Source organism: Aegilops tauschii, chromosome 5 (assembly GCF_002575655.3).
Source record: "Aegilops tauschii subsp. strangulata cultivar AL8/78 chromosome 5, Aet v6.0, whole genome shotgun sequence".
In the NCBI taxonomy this organism is placed as follows: Eukaryota; Viridiplantae; Streptophyta; class Magnoliopsida; order Poales; family Poaceae; genus Aegilops; species Aegilops tauschii.
Window position 1 is genome coordinate 559007228 of NC_053039.3, and position 21233 is coordinate 559028460.

The following is a 21233-nucleotide window of genomic DNA, read 5'->3' on the forward strand; positions in this document are numbered from 1 at the left end:
CCATAGAAGGCCGAGAAACAGTACTTATAAGCGGAAGGTAGTGCGACGGTCATCGAAATTCAATGCATAATGAAGCAGGCATGGCTTAGCGCGCCAGCTTGCTGTGGAAAACTAGAGAAACTGAAATTCTGACTGTGTCGTCCCGTCCCGTCCGTGCTGGGTCGCACGCCGGCCTTACGGTCAAACGAGTGCACTCGAATCATCTCCATCCTTGTCAATAATGATTCCACGGATTTAAAAGGCCCGCAACAATTAAACGCATATTTTTTCGCATCAGTTAGCTGCCTTAATTACGGCCGGCTGCATGCGGGCACTCAAAATCGCTCGCATCCAGTACGCGGAGCAGCATGCAACGAGTCGCAGCCGAGGGCATTAATTGATGAACTTTAGCTAGGAGATAAGGCATTTGCGAACGTTTTTGCTAGCAGTTTCTTCAGATTCGCATGGCATTTTCTTCAGAGCAGCTTGTCAGTTTCTTTAGAGGTAGGCATTTCTATTCAAAAAACTGCCACTTCGGATCTTGCGTCGCAACTAAAACAGCCAGGAGCTCATTAGTAGGCTAGCTAGTGATGGATCGGTAACTTGTAAACACTGAGCGAACAGATATAAGGAACTGTTAATGCATCTCAGTGATTCACAGATCATATACAAATATGTAGCTCCAAAAGCAAAGATCAGCCACAACTAAAAACCAACTAGTATGATTCCCATACATACGATCAACATGTTAATGCATCTCAATGATTCACATATCATATACAAATATGTAGCTCCAAAAGCAAAGATCTAGAAAAAACATATGTTCTTCCTACTAAAATGGATGCTTCTCTTGGCAAACATTCAGTACAGACTGAATGAGAAATTTGTTTGTGAAGTCTACAATTTCTCTTGCAAACGTAAGTGGTTTCACCAACAGCTGGAACCATGGGAATGAACCACACATGATGGAGGAACATCCACTGCAATATGATTTGGTCTTCTCTTGATCACACGGCGAGACTATTTTCGGAATACAAACTTTAACTTAGGCAAAATGATGCCCATTGTATAATCAGACCAAAGCAATGAAGCACCTAGTGTTGGCCAATAAATAGTATAGTACTACTTTTCTGCAGTCCATGAAGTGACTATCCAATCTTTCTGTGTCTATTTTCAAATGGCACTGCATGCAGTGACTATACTATTCTCTTGTGCAGTTCAACCAAAATTGCGGTCACTTTGTGTGTTTGCTAAATAGCAACGGGCAGACATCTCTGTCTACACAAATATCAAGCAGCTAGTAAACATATACCCCACCTTGTATTTTCGGTTTAAACATGTCTCTTCCGCTTAGATCTGTCATGTTTTGCACTGGACAATTTGATACAGTCATGTTTTGCCCTGGAGAATTTCATACTGAATTGATTTGCTTGTTCAGAGCAGAAATATAGCGCCTATTCTTCATCAGACCAAGGATATCCATGTTCGCAGTGATGGAAGAGGTGAAATCGATACAACCGAAATTGAGCATCCAGTCATTGAATCATGTCATGCACCTCCAATGTAGGTCCACCCTGCCAATAAATTCACATGCAAACCACTTGTATTACTATCTAATGACAGTACAAAAAGAGTAGCAAGATAGTAGAAAACCACGTACCTTCTTAATGAACAGCTCATAGTGCCACCAATTCGATATAAAGGTTTGGGAGAAAACATGCCCCTAATGTTGAACCAGTTGGACTTTTTGTGCAGTTCCACTAAACTCAAGCATCCCTGTTTGCATAGATATTGAAAGTGTGATTACTATAAAAGTGGCACTAGTTGAAGCATAGACTCACAAATATAAGCATTCCAATTTCTTCATGGGAAAAGGTAGCAAGACTGTTTCTAACCACCTTTTTGAAGGAATAAATAAGGCAACAGAGGCTGATGTCAGAAAGGCATATATAGTTCTTTCTGAAAGAATGATCGATTCCTGACCTTTCCTCTTCTTTTAAGCATATTTTGTGCAGTTCAACTAAAATAAAATGCGATCACCACCTTGACAATTCAGTGACACTGTACAAAAGGAAATGACTTAACATTACATCATGATGTCAGGTATGTAGTCGACAGGCATTAGAGACAAACTTAGAGATCTCCTCCGATAACATAATGAACATTAATTTTAACAAAGGTGTGACTAGCTTTACCGGGATAATTTGAGTGAACTCTACACCCTCTGTTCCATAATACAAGAGGTTTTTGCGGTTCAGTTACTAGTACCCAAACGTCTACTAGTATTTAGAAAAACAGGTAGTTGTTTTCTTGAGCACATATCTGGGAAAGCTTGCCACCCTTTATTTATGTCCATACGCTAATGCAACACCATTCGAAATTTCGAATACTACAAGTATACACTAATCAAGTGGCTAGTGCAACAGTAGACTAGTTATTTTATTACTGGGTACAGTACAATGGTTTTACTGAACAGATTTCAATAACTCTGGCACTGGAAGATTTCTATAAGAATTAACAATACAAAATGTAAAGGTAACACGTTTCAGCATTGGTATACTAGCTGTGCATGAGCATTAAACCAAATACAAAAGTCTGAAGGTAACTAGCATTATTAACTAATGACAGTATAAAAAAATGCAAACCATGTACCTCCAAGGTAAATATCATTTCGAACTCGGGGGGACCTTAAAAATTGCTATCCCAATCTTGATAATCGATCAAACATAAAAACATGATCGAACGAATCAAGAGAACAGCCTGAGGAGGAGGTGCCCACTCTTAACCTTTCCTCTTGTCTTCATAATTTTTTGTGCAGTTTAACCAAAATAAAATGACATCAGCGCCTTGGCATTTTTGTGACACTATACAAAAAAATTAACTTATCTCATGAAAGTGAGGTATGTAATCTATAAGCATTAACAGTGCAAAAATCTGAAGGTAGTAATAAGTTTCATCATTGGTATACTGGCTGTGCAACATCATTAGAATGCCTTAGTTGAAAACTCTTTATTACATCCACAATCAACCGCTAACCCTGAAATAATCAAGTGACATTAAATGGCATTTCTTAAATTTATCGGTGGCATTAGACTGAGTGCGGCATTAGTTAAATGTGGCATCACTTTAGCAGTAGCATTGCTTGACTTGACTGTTGGCGTTATACTAACAGCAAAAAAGTTAGACTAAGAGCATGCGAGGCCCATTCGGACAGTGGGCGCACCAGTACGATGTACCTCCACGGACGCAGAGTGGTGAGGGAGGTATGGTTGCCCAGAGCAACAATTATCCAGGCAGCATATGTGGATTACGTCCCATTTTTGTTATGTTTAGCCACCTTTTTCCTATGTGAGGACAACAAACCGATCGACCTGGTCATTCTCTATTGCGTTGTCATGCCTTTCTACCCTTCTTCAACTAAGAGACACGAGACTCGTTCCTTAGCTACTGATTTTCCCCTTCTCAACCTAGATGTGGGTTCGATGCCTACTCTCTTGGACAGTACAGTCTCCCTTCCTTTCCTTATTCAACCCAGACATGGATTAGTCTGCATGAAGTAGGGTTTCCTTTAATAGTGCAAATTAAGGTTTTCGTCTGCGTGACCAGCAGAGCAGAGGATAGCAAATTGGAAAGATGGTGGAGTGGAAAAAGATCCACATGCAGCGACATGGCAGATGGGGCAATAGAACAAGGGTATGGTTCGCAAAGAGGTAGCATACCTGAGGGTCGGCGGGAAGTGGCTTCGCTCGTGGTCATCGTCCTCCACATGCACTACGACATCGAGCTTGGGGACGGAGGCCATCCCGTGCGGGCGCTAGGTCTGAGAGGACGGCCTTGTCATCAGTGCGTGGCCTCGCTCGCCGACGACGAGTGCGTCAACACTGCACGTCCTTTTCTTCCCCGGCGGATCTATGACCACCGGTGAGGAGGGAGAGAGAGGTCGTCTTTTTTTAGATCTAGAGAGAGGGTGATAGTGTGAGAAGCAAGTGGGCAGCCCTTAGCAAGAAAGCTCTGAAGCTCCAGCCTATATATCATTTTTATACTACTAGTACTAGAGGTGGAGTAGTGGTAGAGTAGTTTATATTTTCTCTGCAAACAGTACCAGTTAGTCGTGCTTCAAAACTAAACGGCACACCATTAAAAAAATAAAGTCGAGAAATAATGCGGCACCTCGGGCCAACGCGCCCAGATCGCATTTTGCACGAGAAATTACACACGATGTTTCGTTGACATGTGGTCCCGTTCCAACATGTCAGTGAGACGACGGCGAGTCCTTTTGTACAATTTTCGAAAGGACGTGTAGGCCGAGGCGCCTCTTCGTGTACCGTGGCAAACTGGCAACCGTCCACCGAGTCTTCGCCTTTCCCTCTCGATTTGGAACTGCTGTCGCACGCTCTTCCTCCCTCCTCCATTTGCCTTCACCCTTCCTTCTGCCATTGTTCGATCGTCTTCTCCATGGAGGGAACAAGCCGGAAATGACCCTGTTATTCTTGCCCCGATCTGAAAGATGACGTGGTGGGGGAACTCATTGATCGGTGCGACGTCATCACCTCGGCTAGCATGGCAGGTTCGTTCAAGCCCATTCTCGACTCAACTAATAACATCATTACAAGGAACCCAAGGGTCCATGAGCGGTTTGATCTCCCTTATCTTCTTCGCTATAAGCCTGTTCGCATGGGCGCCGACGACGGAGGCCTCGCCTTGTGCAAGTTGATGCCGCTTGAGAATGATACGTGTGATGTCAAGATGCCATCGCTTAAGGGTAAGTCCTGGGCTGGCACAAATGGAGATTGGGTTGTTTATATTGGGTACAATTGCGAGTGGGAACTTGTGAATGTGTACACTCGTCAGCGGATTCCACTTCAAAAAATCTCTGAGTGCCCTGAGGTTTAGCACACAGATGATCTACGTACGTTCAAATACGATCATGGTGACTGTCGTCTACTGAAGATAGCAATTTGTCGAGTTCCCAACCGCTCTTGGAATTACAAGAACTATCAAGTTGTTGCTATCTTCGACAAGCTTGTTGCCGTCCTTCGTGGTTTGACTGGATGGATATTGCTCAAAAATCAATTTCTACACACGGATGTGTACTGTGATGCAATTGAATACGAGGATCTTGTGTTTGCTGCCACCACTCGTGGCACTGTTTTTGCATGGGATCCTCGTAGTTTCGGTACGTTTGTCTTCCACCGTACTTATAATTGTTTCATCCACATGCATGCGGGTTACCAAGTTTCCATTTACTAATTAACCTTCTTGTGTTTCCAAGGTCCTGTGAACATTCCACCACCTATACTTGAAAATTTTTATAACCAAGGGGGAGATGACGATGGTGATTATCACAAGCATGAGGAGGGGCAGAACTTATATACTCAGTGGCACCTGGCAACTAATTCCGATGGATCACCTCTTCTTGTCTGTATACAGTGCACTGAGATTGTTACTACTGAGGGAGCACGTGTTGTCTCCCATGGTCGCCCTCTCCGGACCTATTCCAACACCCGTTGCAAGGTATTCGGGATGGATACTAGTGTGCTAGCACCAACACCTTCTCCCTGGTACAGTATTGGTAGTCTTGGAGCAAACTCGCTCTTCCTTGGACAAAACTATCCAATGATGGTTAAAGGCGATCCAGCTGCTGTTGACATAGCGTTACTACCATTTATGAGAAGCAACTGTATCTATACCTCGGACATTGCGGTGGTTCCCTACCCTGCTCCTGATATATGCCGCTTCAGCCTGGATGATCAGTCATGCGTTGCTCTCAACATTGACAATAGCTGGCCCTTCCCAGAGCACCTATGGTTCAAAGCAAGCGTTTCCAACGCCAAGGATTGGTTGAGTTGAAGTTCATTTCATTGCTTGTTATTTGTTGTGTGATGAAAACTTCAGTATTTACTGGAATGTTTTGTTGGAAATAATCTATAATCCAACATGTATCATCATTGTCGTTGTGTGTTAATGACTTGTTGTATGTAATGAATGGTACATTTGCGAATGCGTGTCATAGACTCAATTTATGAATGGTTTTCGAGTCACTTCTTGGAGTGTGAGTACCGTAGTAGTATAGCCAGCATCCGGTTAGTATATGAAGTTGCCACATCACATAGAGCCAACCTAAAATTGGAGTACCAGATCTGAGATGCCACGTGTACCAGATGAATGACTCCAAGTTCGACCACCGTGATGCTAGGTGCGAGCCGAGGAACACTGCTGGAGAGACCCCCCTCATAATTTTCCTACATTGGTCGTTTGATTCATAGGATAGAATGCTATAGGATTGTTTTTCCTATGTAATCATGTTTTAATTGGCAATCTAGCATCCACTCCAACTTTTGTTTCACTTCCTTTGATCCTACGAAGAGAGTACTTGCTCTAAATGATGTGCCGCTGCAAGAGCCGCCTATATAAATTAACCATGCTCTAAAAAGGTGGACCAGCTTTGGCTGTAGTAGTACTGTACTAGGTTAGTAGGTGACCTTGCGCTTGGCTCTTCTCCTCTTCCGGAAGTCGAACAATAATGATGGTACTACAGTAGTACTTCTGGAAATCTGACACCAAATGAATTGTTGCACGTCCACCGCTTGTAAGCAAAAGTTTCTCCTCGTGCTGCGAGCCACCGCGCACGCGTTGGCGAGAGAGTAGGCGTAGTAAGCAAGCTTCTCGTCGTTCTGCGAGTTGACGGGACACATCAAAGTTATTTATTAGCACTCTTGGAGTAAACTCGCTCTTCCTTGGACAAAACTATCCAATCATGGTGAAATCCGATCCAGCTGATGTTGACACAACGTTACTACTACCATTTATGAGAAGCAACTGTATCGATACGTCGGACATTTCGGTGGTTACCTACCCTGGTCGTGATATTGTAGGCCACTTCAGCCTAGATGATTAGTCCTGCATTGGCCTCGAGATTTACAATAGCTCGCCCTTCCCAGAGAATCACTTGTGGTTCAAAGCAAGCGTTTCCAATGCCGAGGATTGGTTGAGTTGAAGTTCATTTCATTGCTTGTTATTTGTTGTGTGATGAAAACTTTAGTATTTATAATCTATCCTCGTTGTTGTTGTGGGTTGATGACCTATTCTATGTAATAAAATGATATGCCTGTGATAAACTTACTAAATTTATGAATGGCTATCGAGTCGCTTCTCTGAGTGGGTGCTGCGACGAGGCAAAAAAATATTTTCCGAATACATAATTGTACGTGCATTGCAACAGGTTATCGGATGAGGCCAATCAACAATAGTACACTATTTGTACTAGCTTCACATGCTGCACTATCTCTACGTCTACGTACGTAATACAACAATTTTTAAACTTGAGACCAGCCACCCATCCTCACAAAGAACACTTTTTAACCTAGCACAAACTCCAGGAAATTTGGCCACAATGTGCGGTGGGCCATATGTTAATGTGTTCGTTGTACGTAACCAGCACCTCGAATCGTCGATACTACTACTATAAGTAGTACTAGGAGTAGTAGGGTGGCATGGGCCAGAACAAGCATTCAGTCCAGGAGTACGGCACACACCACCAGCACGACTTCCATCTGACACCATATTTCGTGGAGTACGTGCTACATCAATCTCTTCAACCTAGTCGTTTCTCTAACTCAGCCATCGCGTGGTGGGCGAGGTGGGGGTTTGCCAATAGTCAGTTTCCTCAACTGCGGTCCCACTTGTAAGGCCAACTCCAACGCACGACCCCAAACGGACCTCTGTTTTGCCTGGATTCTGTCCGTTTGGGTAGGGCAATGGGGTCGTGTCCGGGCCATTTCTCGGATGCGGTGGTCGTGCGCCGAACGCGCGACCGCATCTCGGTCGCGTACATTTTTCTTTGCAAACACATATCTTTTTTTCATCATTGATTTTTTGGTACATGGAAATACATCACCAAAATTTTGACTAGAAAAGCAAGACCAAAGAAAACAAGAACCACAAGAATACATTTTAGAAGATATCCAACTTCCATAACTGCTCCTGTAAGTTGGATTAGTGCCTTCTCGATGCATTCATTGTTGATCTGCGGAGGCTCGATCTTGCGTGCTTCTTTCTTTTTCGAGTGTAAAGAAGTAGATGTGTCTAGCCTTTATTCTATCAACAAGTGCACTAGTCTCATCTCTAGACTCTATGCTAGCTAAAAGTGCTAGAACATCTACTAAATTGTGCTCTATCAATATATCATTGTACTCTTCTTCCCAATACCAAAACTTGCATCCATTCTACACAATAAAATTTTAAGTTAGCACAACTAGTCTAATCCGAGAGCACAACCGAAGATTTGGTCGAGTTCATCCTCCTTTTGCCGACACGTGGGACATCCAGCATCCAGGGTCGTGTCATGCAAGAAAATAGAGTGGTAGGTGAAGCCACGTGATGTGCATCTTGGGTTAAACTGTAAATAGAATCTTACTACACTTGAGTAACTCCAAAAGCGGCCACCGAAGATCTTTATTGGATTTGTTTTTCATCACTAGCATGTCGACGTGAAATATGTGCAGGTTCAGTGGGTCCTCTTGCGTTTTCACTGACATGTGGGACGGCATATGCGCAAACAGACGATGGGCTCCGCGCATCTGCTGGCTGGCTGAGAAGAGAGATAGAGGAGGGCCGAGCATGGACTCCAGGAAATTTGTTCTACGTACTCGATATAGTGGAGTAACCAGCACCTCGATATAGTGGGTGGCATGGGCCATAACTAGCATTCATGTATCGCAGTACGACACACGCCACCCACACGAGTCCCATCCGACACCAATTTTCTTGGAGTCCGTGCTAGCTACAGCCATCTCTTCTCCCTCCTGTTTTCTCAGCCATCACGCGGGGGGCGGGGTTGGGGTTTGCCTATAGTCGGTTTGCTCAACTGTGGTCCCACTTGTAAGTGAAAATGCAACACAGCATGCATTCCCCCTTGAGCGGCGTGTGGGACAAACCGTGTGGGGGTGCGACGCGAACACGACAGGCTTTTCCTTTTGAACTTGTAACTTGTAAAATTTGGTTCTGCTCCATGGGGCGACCGATAGATAGAAATAACGATTTTCCCTAGAGTATTGAGAAGTTTGGTTCTGGCACGGTTCATGCATGGAGTACGTAGGAAAATTATGAAGTTGATGCGAAAGGTAAGATAATTACTAGTAGTACCATATACTACTACATGGATTTGACGGAAAGATAAAGATACATACAGATCCATCAACGACATCCTCACGCCCTAGTGCACCGGGTCACCAACCGACGTGTGAGGAGCAGCGGCCTTGGCGGCAAGCTCAACGTGGTTCTAAACAATGTCGTCCAAGGTTGCCCTGCGGTCCAATAAGGCCAACGTCCTATCGTCCTCCTCTTGCATGTAGTAGTCCTTGTGGACGATTTGCGCTTAGACGTGGGTGATTATGTCGATGGTGTCTTGCTGCGCCAGGCGCTGCGCGGCGAGCACGACCTCGATGTAGACATTCTCCGGCGCGACGGCGAGCAGTCGCAGGGCCACCAGTGCGTCGAAGAGGTTGTCACCATAGAGGCTGTTGAGGGTGGCAGGCATCACAGAGCCTGGGCGCGTGGGCTGGAGGCGTACGTCAAGGTCGTCTGCGAGCTTCTTAATGACGGTGCACTTGTAGAGGAAGCCGACGAGGACCTCGTCGAACAAGGAGACGAAGCTGTCATCCAAGCGGCCCCTCGCCCTGGCGGCCTCAAGCACTACCTGGAGACATTCCTCCGTGCCAGGATGCAGGCCGGCGTCGTGGACCATCTGGCACGGCCGGCTGATGCTCGCGCTCATCGCCTCCATGGGTAGCTTCTAGTCAACTGATCTTGCGATTGGAGTGATCACTCTTGCCCTTAGGTGCGTAGGTGCGTAGGATTTCGTAGATTGGACTGGCGGGAGCATTTATATGAGAAGTGCAGACTGCGTTGATATTCACGTGTGTGTTGGCCATCTATTCCTCACCCCTCTACTGCACCTGCCTTTGGCTGTATGACAGGTTGGCCAGCCACCCGTTGGACCCACGTGTCATACACCCAAAGGCAGGTGCAGTAAGTCAATGAAGCTGCGTCCCCCTCCGTGCCCGTGCATGCTTTCAATGACTTGAGACTACCAAACATCACATGCGGTGGTTAGTTAATTACATGTAATCCTATTAAGTAGCAAAAAGACATTAAGTTACCTCGCCGATAGGAATAAAACAATACACCATGTATTTATTTACAAAGGGAGTATAGCCAGCATCCGGTTAGTATATGAAGTTGCCACATCACATAGAGCCAACCTAATATTGGAGTATGCTAGCCCTCCACCGGCGCGGCGCTTCAAATGGCGGAGGAAGTGAGAGGTCGCGTCACCTTGTTTCTAGATCTGAGATGCCACGTGTACCAGATGAATGACTCCAAGTTCGACCACCGTGATGCTAGGTGCGAGCCAAGGAACACTGTTGGAGAGACCCCCCTCATAATTTTCCTACATTGTCGATGACGAGGTGCCTATGGTGACTTCGTAAATTTCAAGATGATAGTGCCGTGCATGTGTGCGTTCATAGGGGTGAGTGTATGCGCGTGTATATGAGCGCTTGCGTCTGTACTGTGTAAAAAAACGTAAATGCGTGTCAAAAAGAGACTAGTCAGTATACTCAATATTGTGCACCTCGGAGAGGAAAACGATAGAAATAGTACGTATTTATTTACGGTGCAGATTCACTCATTTTGCTCCATATGTACTCCATCTCGGTGTAGTCTAGTCACTTGTTGAAATCTCTAGAAGGGCAAATACTCATTTCTGGTTTACAGGGCTATACTAGCAAGTAGTTGTACGTACTAGTACAATAGTGGGCTCACATAGCAATTTTGTCTCATGCAAGAGCCTAGCTATATGCGTGCTCCAATATTCGCAACTGCAACGTTCGGTTTGCGCTTGGCTCTTCGCCACTTCGAGAAGACGAACAATGATGTTACTACTACTGCTTCTACAGTGTTGAATCCACTGCTGCATGTCCGTCCACCGCGAGCGGGACGGATAGCTTGTTGTAGAAGTACTACTAAGCAAAAGCCTGTCCTCGTTTGCGAGCAGCCGCGCGCATGGGTGAGGGAGAAGGCGTCTAGTAAAATAAACCTTCTCCTCGTTGTACGAGTTGACGCGACACATCATAGCACTGGCCCCACTTGCTTGCCTCTAGACTTGGCTGAAAGATCCGCAGTGCACAATATATTTGCTGCAACCTCTAACATTAACCCACCACAAATTAAAATATATGTGGCCGTATGCATCGTTCTGATGCAGAGGCCGGGGAGTCCCCCCTTTTCGAAAAAAACTAATTAAAATATATATTCCTGTCTTGACCAGATGAGCGTGCAAACTACAATCACCAGGGTGTCAGGTAGGGCCAGAAGACTATTTTAATTTTTTTTAACTTTGAGACGGCCACATAGCATGGAGCCGACCCCAACGATTTTAAGCTTACAGGCATGGTACACGCTATCCTAGACTACTCTACACATGAAACTGCCACACGAGCGTCCGGGCTGCGCTTGGCTCTTTGCCTCTTCGGGAAGTCGAACAATGATGGAGTACTACTGCACTGAAGGAGTACTACAGTACGCTTCTGGCCATCTGACACCGATTGAACTGCTGCATGTCCACCGCGTGCGGGAGGGAGAGTGTGTAACGAAAGCTTCTCCTAGTCTTGCCAGCCACCACGCTCATGGGCGAGGGAGGGACGCTCCTGCCTTTGCGTGTATGACAGGTGGGCCCGACAGGTGTGTGGCCAACCTGTCATACAGCCAAAGGCAGGTGCAGTTAAGTCCGCGAGGGAGAGGATAATCAAACTTCTCGTTGATGTACAAGTTGACGCGACACATCAAAGCACTGCACTCGATATATTTCAATAATTTGCGTTTACCGATGCATTAATTACAACGCATGCATGCATGCCGTGACTCTCCTTTTGATACTTGCATGTGTTGATTTAATGCACCTTGAAGTAGTATAAAATATGTGACGGTAAAGCTTTGTAATACCCCGGCCCAAGTCGAGAGATGCTTGTGCACGAGGAGGGCGAGATCATGCAGACCGAACAGGACCCGACGATGGAGCTCTCTAAGGTCTCGATGGACCTCACCGTGCTCCACTGCCCCTTGTGCCTCCGGCCCTTGAATTGTGGTTTCTCAATGAGTTGTGCTGAACTTCTTGTGAATTGTGGTGGTTTTCAGTAATGAAAAACGGAAGGGGCAAGCCCTTCTTTGATCAAAAAAAAATTAGTCATCCTTGTACATTCATCAGTCTTGCCATAAGTCGCAGTAGATGCTATATAGGTCCGTCAGATCTTACATTAAGCCGTGCTTTCAGATTTTCTTTTTTCTCTCTTAAATCTCAGTCGAGTGAGACATAGCCACGCCATTAAACAGAGGCTCGGGCGCCATTAATGGAGACCTTGGGAGAGAGGTGGACGACAGATGGAGGTCAAAGGGCTCTCCTCCCGATAAGCACGCGCAGGGGTCTGATCGCACGCCTCTCATACTCAAATAGCTACCCTGCACGGCGCCTCCTAGCTAATAAAAAATGGGGACGCGTGGCGGCACGTAAATGGTACTAGTAACTAGAACGCCCACGGTTTCAATAATACTTGTGTTTCCGATTGTAATGTGACAGCACTTGTTCGAAAATGACTTTGTTGATTATTAATGTGTGCGCCTTCACAAATCGGACTGCAAATTTACCACAGCATGTTGGTGCCATGTCCTGGCACCAAGCCAAGTTTCATTATTTTCATGCGTGTTTTGGATTTACCGGAATTAAAAAACTAAGTTTCTCAATGTTTCCAACCCAGCCACGACGCCCAGAATTTTGAATTTCATTCCCATTTCTTGCATGGAACCTAGAAATTTACCCGAGGACACACATGTGATTTTTCAACCAACTTTTGTGCACTGGAACATGTGCTTGTATTTCAAATTTGAATTATGCACACAAAGGTGACACGTTCCCTCCCAGAACCACGAGCCTTCTTGAGAGAAGCTCCGATTTGCAAGAAGCTTATACCAAAATTTGTTCCTATTCAGCCAACATTTTTTACCACGGCATGGTACTACCATGACATGACACCATGCCAAGTTTCATGATTTTAAAACCAAGTTTCTCAAAGTTCTCGACCGAGCCACGATGCCCAGATGTTTCAATTTTATTCTCATTTTTTGCATGGGACCTACTCCCTCCTTCCTGCTATATAGGGCCTAATGTGTTTTTCAAGACAGCCTTTGACTATTGACAAGATTAATAGCACGTGATCGAGATGTATACTATGAAAATTATATTATTGGAAGCTCCTTTGACATACAAATTTGAAGGTCAAGACAGCCTTTGACTATTGACAAGATTAATAGCACGTGATCGAGATGTATACTATGAAAATTATATTATTGGAAGCTCCTTTGACATACAAATTTGAAGGTATGCTTTGTGTAAGTTGCATGTCATATATTATTGCTCTAACGTTTGGTCAAAGTTAGCCTCGAAAAACGCATTAGGACCTATATAGATGGAAGGAGGGAGTAGAAATTCACCTGAGGACACAAATGTGATTTTTCAACCAACTTTGGTGCACGGGAGCATCTGCTTGTAGTTCAAATTTGAATTATGCACATTAAATGACCAAAAACTCAATTAATGTGTAAATAAGGCCAAACGAAGCTGGAATAATTCCAAAATTTAACAGGGCACTCATGTAGTTCTATGTTGCCTTTGTAAATAATCTCAAGGGGGACAACGTATATCGTTTCGCACTCAAAGGTGGCACGTTCCCTCTCAGAACCACGAGCCTTCTTGAGAGAAGCTTAGGTTTGCAAGAAGCTTATACCAAAATCTGTTCCTATTCGGCCAATTTTTTTACCACAACATGGTAGTACCATGACATGACATCCATGCCAAGTTTCATGATTTTCAGATGTGTTTTGGATTTACAAGAATTTTAAAACCAAGTTTCTCAATGTTCTCGGCTGAGCCACGATGCCCAGATGTTTTAATTTTATTCTCATTTCTTGCATGGGACCTAGAAATTCACCCCAGGACACAAATGTGAATTTTGAACCAACTTTGGTGCACGAGAGCATGTGCTTGTAGTTCAAATTTTACTTATGCACATTAAATGACCAGAAACTCAATTAATGTATAAAAAACGACAAACGAACCCGGAATAATTCCAAAATTTAACAGGGCACTAATGTAGTTCTATGTTGCCTTTGTTAAGAAACTCAAGGGGGGGCAGCGTATATCGTTTCACACTCAAAGGTGGCATGTTCCCTCTTAGAACCACGAGCTTCCAAATCGGCCCAATTTTTTACCACAACATGTTAGTGCCATGACATAACACCATGCCAGGTTTCATGATTTCCAGGCGAGTTTTGGATTTACATGAATTTAAAATCAAAGTTTCTCGATGTTCTCGGCCGAGTCATGACGCCCAGATGTTTGAATTTCATTCTCATTTCTTCCATGGGACCTAGAACTTCAACCAAGGACACACATGTGATTTTTCAACCCACTTTGGTGCACCGGAGCATGTGCATGCAATTCATATTTAGATTATGCACATTAAAAGTCCAGAAACTCAATTAATGTATAAAACGGCCAAATGAACCCGAAATAATTCCAAAATTTAACAGGGCACTCATATAGTTCTATGTTGCCTCTGTAAATAAAATCAGGGGGAGGCAGCGTATATCGTTTCGCACACAAAGGTGACATGTTCCCTCTCGGAACCACGAGGCTTGTTGAGAGAATCTCCGGTTTTGCAAGAGGCTTATACCAAAACTTGTCCCAATTCAGCCAAAAATTATATGTATGAAAACATGGTTTAGATTATCCCAAACATCTCGCTACCTAGACCAATAATGTACTATGATTTGAATTCAACATAAAATGGATACAAATATTTGAATTGGAGAGCGTATGGTACATGTAGTTCATAGTGAAATATGATTACTGCTATATGTATGTTTTTTGTTATCAAGATAATATTTAAATTATTGTATAACTTGACAACAATCGTATTCAAATAAGGAAAATTGATTCAAATTTAGTCCATATGGTAGACGACAATATATATGTCCACATGGTGGAGTAAAATGTTCATATATGATGGAACATCAAAATGTATGACTACATCAATTATAAACCGCAAGGTCACCTAATGATATATTTGAATTCAACATAACGTGGATTCAAAAATTTAAATTCGAGATCATGGCATATGTAATCATATAAAAAGGGACATTACTCTTTCTTTGGTGGGAACTGATTTGTTTTTTGTTGTTGTTGAGGGAAGTGCGAATCGATTTGGTACTGTGTAGGGTAATCTTGTTCTCCCGATTTTTTTTTACATTTTTCTTGTAGTTTTTTCAATGGCATCTATAACAATATAGTAAAAGGGGACATGACTCTCTTGTGTCTTGTATGAATTGTTTTTTTTACACATTAAGTTTGTTCTGCCGAACAAGGAATCCGCACCTTGTTATCCCGAAATTTTCAAGCTCGAGTATCTTTTGTCTCACCTGCTTTGAAACTCCCGCTTCTTCAACCCGCGCCACGCCTTGTTATCCCGAAATTTGGACGCGCGCGAGAACTCCCTCCTCATCCGAAATCTCTCGTGCAGCCCAGACACGCGAAATCCCCCTTCTACCCCTTAGCCGGAAATGAAGCTCCATGTCGCGGTGTCAAAACCGGTGGGGGTATGCAGGTAACTTACCCTACATTTTGGACAAGCGCGTCCCTAAGCTTGGCTCCCCCTCCCCCTTCGCCCCCCCCATTCGTACACCGAGGCCGCCAAAACCCGCGAAACCCCACGCTCCTCCGTCGGCCTCCCGACCGCCGCCCAGCTGGAGACTCTTCCCCGACTACGTCGTCCACCGCAACAGCTCGCCGTCCCTCATCCACCGCACCGGATGAGGATCCGTTGTCGATCTCGTCGTCCAACCGGATCAGCCGCCCCATCCTCCACCTCCAAGGAGCTGCCCCGACGTTCGCCTCGTCTATCGCGCCACCTCAATCCCCACAGCGCCGTCTTGACCTGCCCCACCGGAACCGCAGCACCCTCACCAATTCCTCCGATGAAGCCGAGGCCAACTCGGCGCCACCAAGGAGGCTCTGCACTCACCGCTGCATTTTATCTTTTATTCGATCTCACGGGGCTGCCGGTGCTCGATACCGCGCAGACATGGCGTGTCTCCATCGACGGCGCCGTCGCCGGCCACATCATCCACGACATCTCTCCCCCATGTCGTTGCTTCCTCGGCGGCGACTTCCACAACGACACTAGCTGCAGCTGCTCTGGCTCACGCTCGCGCTGCGGCTCTGTTCTTGCTGTCGGTCGCGCTGCTGCACTGCTCCTGCTTTCGTTCGTGCTGCTGCTCTGCTCTTGCCCTCGCTTGTGCTGCTGCTGCTGCTGCACGACCTCCGGCAGCTATAGGAGTTGCTGCTTTAGCACTCGCTCGCGGTGCTACTGCATGACTTGCTCTCTGCTAGTGCGCTCCCTGCTCGAGCGTTTGCTGATTTAGATCACTGCTTCTCTACTACTAGTGCTCGAACGCCCTAAACATCTATTGCAATGCTCTGTTACTAGTTCAATCAGTTTCGACAGTAAAATTCAGTTTCGACTGTGAAGTTCATTTTCTTCAGTTAAGTTCAGAGTGAACAGTACTTACAGCATCTGTCGGAGCGGCCGTGGCGCGGCTGATGCGTTTTACATCTAGCACTTTTTGGTGATGTATTTTACATCATCTATTGCAGATGATATTAGGGTCCCACTTCAGATTAACGTTGTCTGTCTTGTCATGGTTCAGCCTCGTCTCCGTACACCTTAGTGGAGCTGCTCCAACAACGGAACCGTCCATCACAGCGGAGCAGTACCCTCGGTGCCGTTTCCAGAGGCCTCGGATCTTCTTCCCCGCCTCCGACAGTCACACCAGCATCATCACCATCCTCCACGTCCAACCCAATGATGCTGAGGTCCACAAGGCTATGCCAAAGAGGTTGTACACTTGTTGCATCACTTTGTTTCTCCATTCCTCTGTTCTTCCAATTCATGTGAGCCAAACACCCAGGTTGACTGAAATCCTATGTTTCCAAATGCTCTGTTTTGCACGTCCATTCCTATCCTATTCCTGTGTTTTTCATGTCCCTGCGTTTATAGAATCCTCCAATTCTAAGGAGCCCTTACAGATTGACTTAATTTTCAGATAGGCGTCAAAGAAAACTCTGTGTTATGTCTTGCTCCCGCCGTGCCATCATCCACCCCACCTGAGGTGCACCATCGACAGAAGCGTTCACTGCAGCAGAGATCCACCCTGCAGACTTCATTTCACCGCCTCAGATCATCTTCCCCGTTGCCGGCAGCCACGCCAACTGCATTACCATCATCGACTGAGCAGATGAACCTGAGGACTACACAGTTCCGGAAGAGAGGTCGCAGTCTTTCGTGTTTGCTTACGTTGTACATCGGTTATTATTACCTGCTACTTTATCGTTCAATCTTGAGTTTTGAATTGCCCATGGGTCTCATATCGAGCCAGCAACGAATAGTATCTGTCTACTATGTGGTTCATCTGGGCTCTTCTATGTGGTTCATGTTGGGTGGGCAACAAACAATAGATGATCCATTGTCTATCTTTTTAAACTGAAGCTATGATCTACCTGCTATCATTAGTTTTGGATCCATCCACTCATTTGCTACCATCAGTCTTGATTTTTGCATGCACCCCTTAGGCCTTACAAAATCTAACTATTTTTTTTATTATGCATGTCAGATATTGTACACAATCGTACTGAACATGTAGAGAAAAAGAGAAGACCGTTGTGTGCGAATATAATGTCGTGCAGATGCCGCTCCATGGTGGGCGAAGTGCCCCCCCTCCTGCATTTCCATATTGTATTACAGAGGAAGATAACTGTTCAGATGGAGATTCAGAAGGAGCCGACCACGCCTGTTTACCACCTGAGGTGTTTTCTCTAACCTGGCATGCTGATGTTGGTCATATCATGCATATGGCGCCTTGCATTGCTTACATTATACATCTTATATGTCATCAGCTTAGTTTAGATTTGCTTTGTGTAAATGCCACCTGTTTGGTTTCTATATCATACTCCCACCATTCCAAAATATTTGTCTTTAGAGAGATTTCAACAAGTGACTACATACGGAACAAAATGAGTGAATCTACACTCTAAAATATGTCTATATACATCCGTATGTGGTAGTCCATTTGAAATCTCTAAAAAGACAAATATTTAGGAACGGAGGGAGTATATGGGAATTATGCAATGCCATCTTCTTTAGCCAGGCATCATATACGTGAATCATGCAATGCCATCCTGTTTAGCCAGTCATCGTATATGTGAATTGTATTGTGCCATGTTTTTTCCATAATGTATTCCATTTGTCAACAATGTTTATACATTCATCTACTCTTCCTGTGCATCAGCCATTTGGGTCGGTCATGGGAAAATCTGGAGTGAAAACAAGGTCTTCTGAGCAGTCAGTGCTACCTGTCGATGAAGATTTCTTGCTGGTTATAGATAGCTCCTCAGAGGAGGACTCAGAGAGAGATGACCAGTCGTATTCCCCCCCCCCCCCCGAGGTGCATCCTCTAACTTGGCTGGGTTATATTGCTCATATCATGCATATGGTGTCTTGCATTGCCATGCCATCTGCTTAGATTAGACATGCTTTGTATGAATGCCCCCTGTTTGCTTTCTATATTAGATATGTGAATTATGCAATGCCATGTTTTTCAGCCAGTTATCATATATGTGAATTATGCATCGCCATGGAGCCAGGCATCATATATGTGAATTATCTTATGTCATCTTTTTTTTCATTAGGTATTCCATTTGTCGACAATCTGTGTATATTGAACTACTCTTCATGTGTATCAGCCATTTGAGCCAGTTATGGAAAAATCTCGAGTGAAAACAAGGTCTTCAGAGCAGGCAATGGTACCTGTTGAAGCATATATCTCGATGGTTACAGGGAGCTCCTTAGATGAGGATTCAGAGACAGATGACCAGTCCTATATCCCACCTGAGGTGTATGCTCTAAGTTGAAATGTTTATATTTCTCATATGATGCATATGGTGTCTTGCATTGCTTAGTTTAGACATCATATGCACAATATTGAATTCTATCTGCTTAGTTTAGAGATCATACATGCGAGTGCCAGCTGCTTAGTATATGAATCAATTATGTCAATTATATCATGGCATCCTGTATACTTAGACAACATGTATGTGAATTATTTCATCCCAACCTATTTTAGAAAGACATCATATAGTTTTGTCATGTCATCCTGTTTTGGTACTCATCATATGTTGAATTATGCCATTATATCCAGTTAAGTTATCCATCGTATATCTGAAACTGTGTCATGCTATCCTGTTTAGTTAGGCATCATATATGTGAAATTGTGTCATGCTATCCTGTTTGGTTAGACAACATATATGTGAATTACCACATCTGTCTATCATACAATGTCTGTACGTTCAATTTCTTTTCTTGTTTATGAGCCATTTGAATTGGAGGGGGTGATGGCAGTATCTAAGGGAGCAAAAACCCATTCTTAACAAAAGACAGTGCTACTTGTCGATGCAGATAGAACCATGGTTGTACTGGCCCACAAACTAGCCCCACCACACATAATCGAGACTCTTCCAGATTGCACACTTACACCATTGGGCAGAGAACCAGCTACAACCCATCAAACCGCAACCCCAGCAGATAGTAACCCAATTATAGTTGACAAAGCACCATGTCCACCACAGAGTACCCCCACATGAGCAGTTTGTAAAGCTACTGCAGTGCCCAAAGCACGAAGACCACCATAGCTAACCCAAACTCCACGTTTAAAGCAGAAGAGCAACTGTTCTCAGGTCAGATTCCGTAGCTATGGTCCATACTCCTTTGCTGTTGCATCACTGTATTTACTCATACCAACTACTTTCGAATTTGAAGGATCCAATTGAAACTCCAATGGCGCAACAGGTATGTTTTAAACCTATTTCTTTAACTGGATTGCTGTTCTAACAGGTATAAACAGTTATGTTCTCATGTGATGCACATTACAAGTGCTGCCAATGCTGTGTAGTTTCTTACACTTATAATCTGTCTATGCTGCTGTGTCTTAAAAATATATGAGTTGAAATGTGTCTCTATCTTGATTAGGGAACATAAACTAGAATGATATGGACAATCCAGTGACCATAGTACATAGATATATGTTTGTTTCATGCTGTTATCCTGTCCACCTTACTACTGAACCGGTTTACCAAAATGAGTTTCGTATACTACAAGCTAAACCTGTGATGTGTCTGCTTGTTTCTCTTGTAGTATGCAAACAGAATATTGGAGAAGAGCACCCCACTATGCAATGGTAGAGAAAGTAATGCAGATAAGGTTCAAGATAGTGAGACAACCCTGTTGGTCTCTAAGAAAGGTGATAAAAATGATCTTGTAGACAGTGAGAAAACCCCACAGTCCTGCGTTGATGTAGTGTTCGAGTTACTGGCCAGTACCGCTGGCACAAGCTCTTCGAACTAGCTGCCTGAATCACTTCGGCTTCTTCAGTCTCAGCTACAAGCTGAAAGGCATCAGTCAGCTATGCTGCGGCAAGAAGCCGAAGGACTGAGGAAGTCCCTGCAGAATTCAGATGCGTGCTTTCTTGTGCAACAGCAAGCGCTGGAGGATTTAAGCGCCAAACAAGAGAAAGTTAATAAGCTTGCTAAGCATCTTGCCAGCATTATGGGTACCCAGGATATTGTTTCTTGAACTCTTCTAAAGTGGTTTCAGTTCTGGACTTGTTTTAATGCAGCGTTTATATGCTGCTTTGTTCCCTATATTTGCACTGATGGCGAACTTTGATGCCCAGTGGATGTAATATGTGTAATAGCCGTGATAGCCTAGCATAAGTTGCTTGCTTATTTATTTCCTTGTTGTCTTGTTTATTTGTTTGTAGTCAGTGTAGTTCTTTTTCCGCGGTTTGCTAGTGGCTGCAATAACCTATTTTAAAACTAGGCCACAATAACCATGGGCTAATATTTACTGTAGTGACACTGGGCCTCCTATGAGCCGTAGAAACAGTGGGCCTCCTACGCGCCGTAGAAACAGTAGGCCTTCTACGGGCCGTAGAAACAATGGGCCTTCTACGGGCCGTAGAAACAATGGGCCTTCTACGGGCCGTATCATCAATGGGCCTTATACGGGCCGTATGATCGATTGGCCAAAATG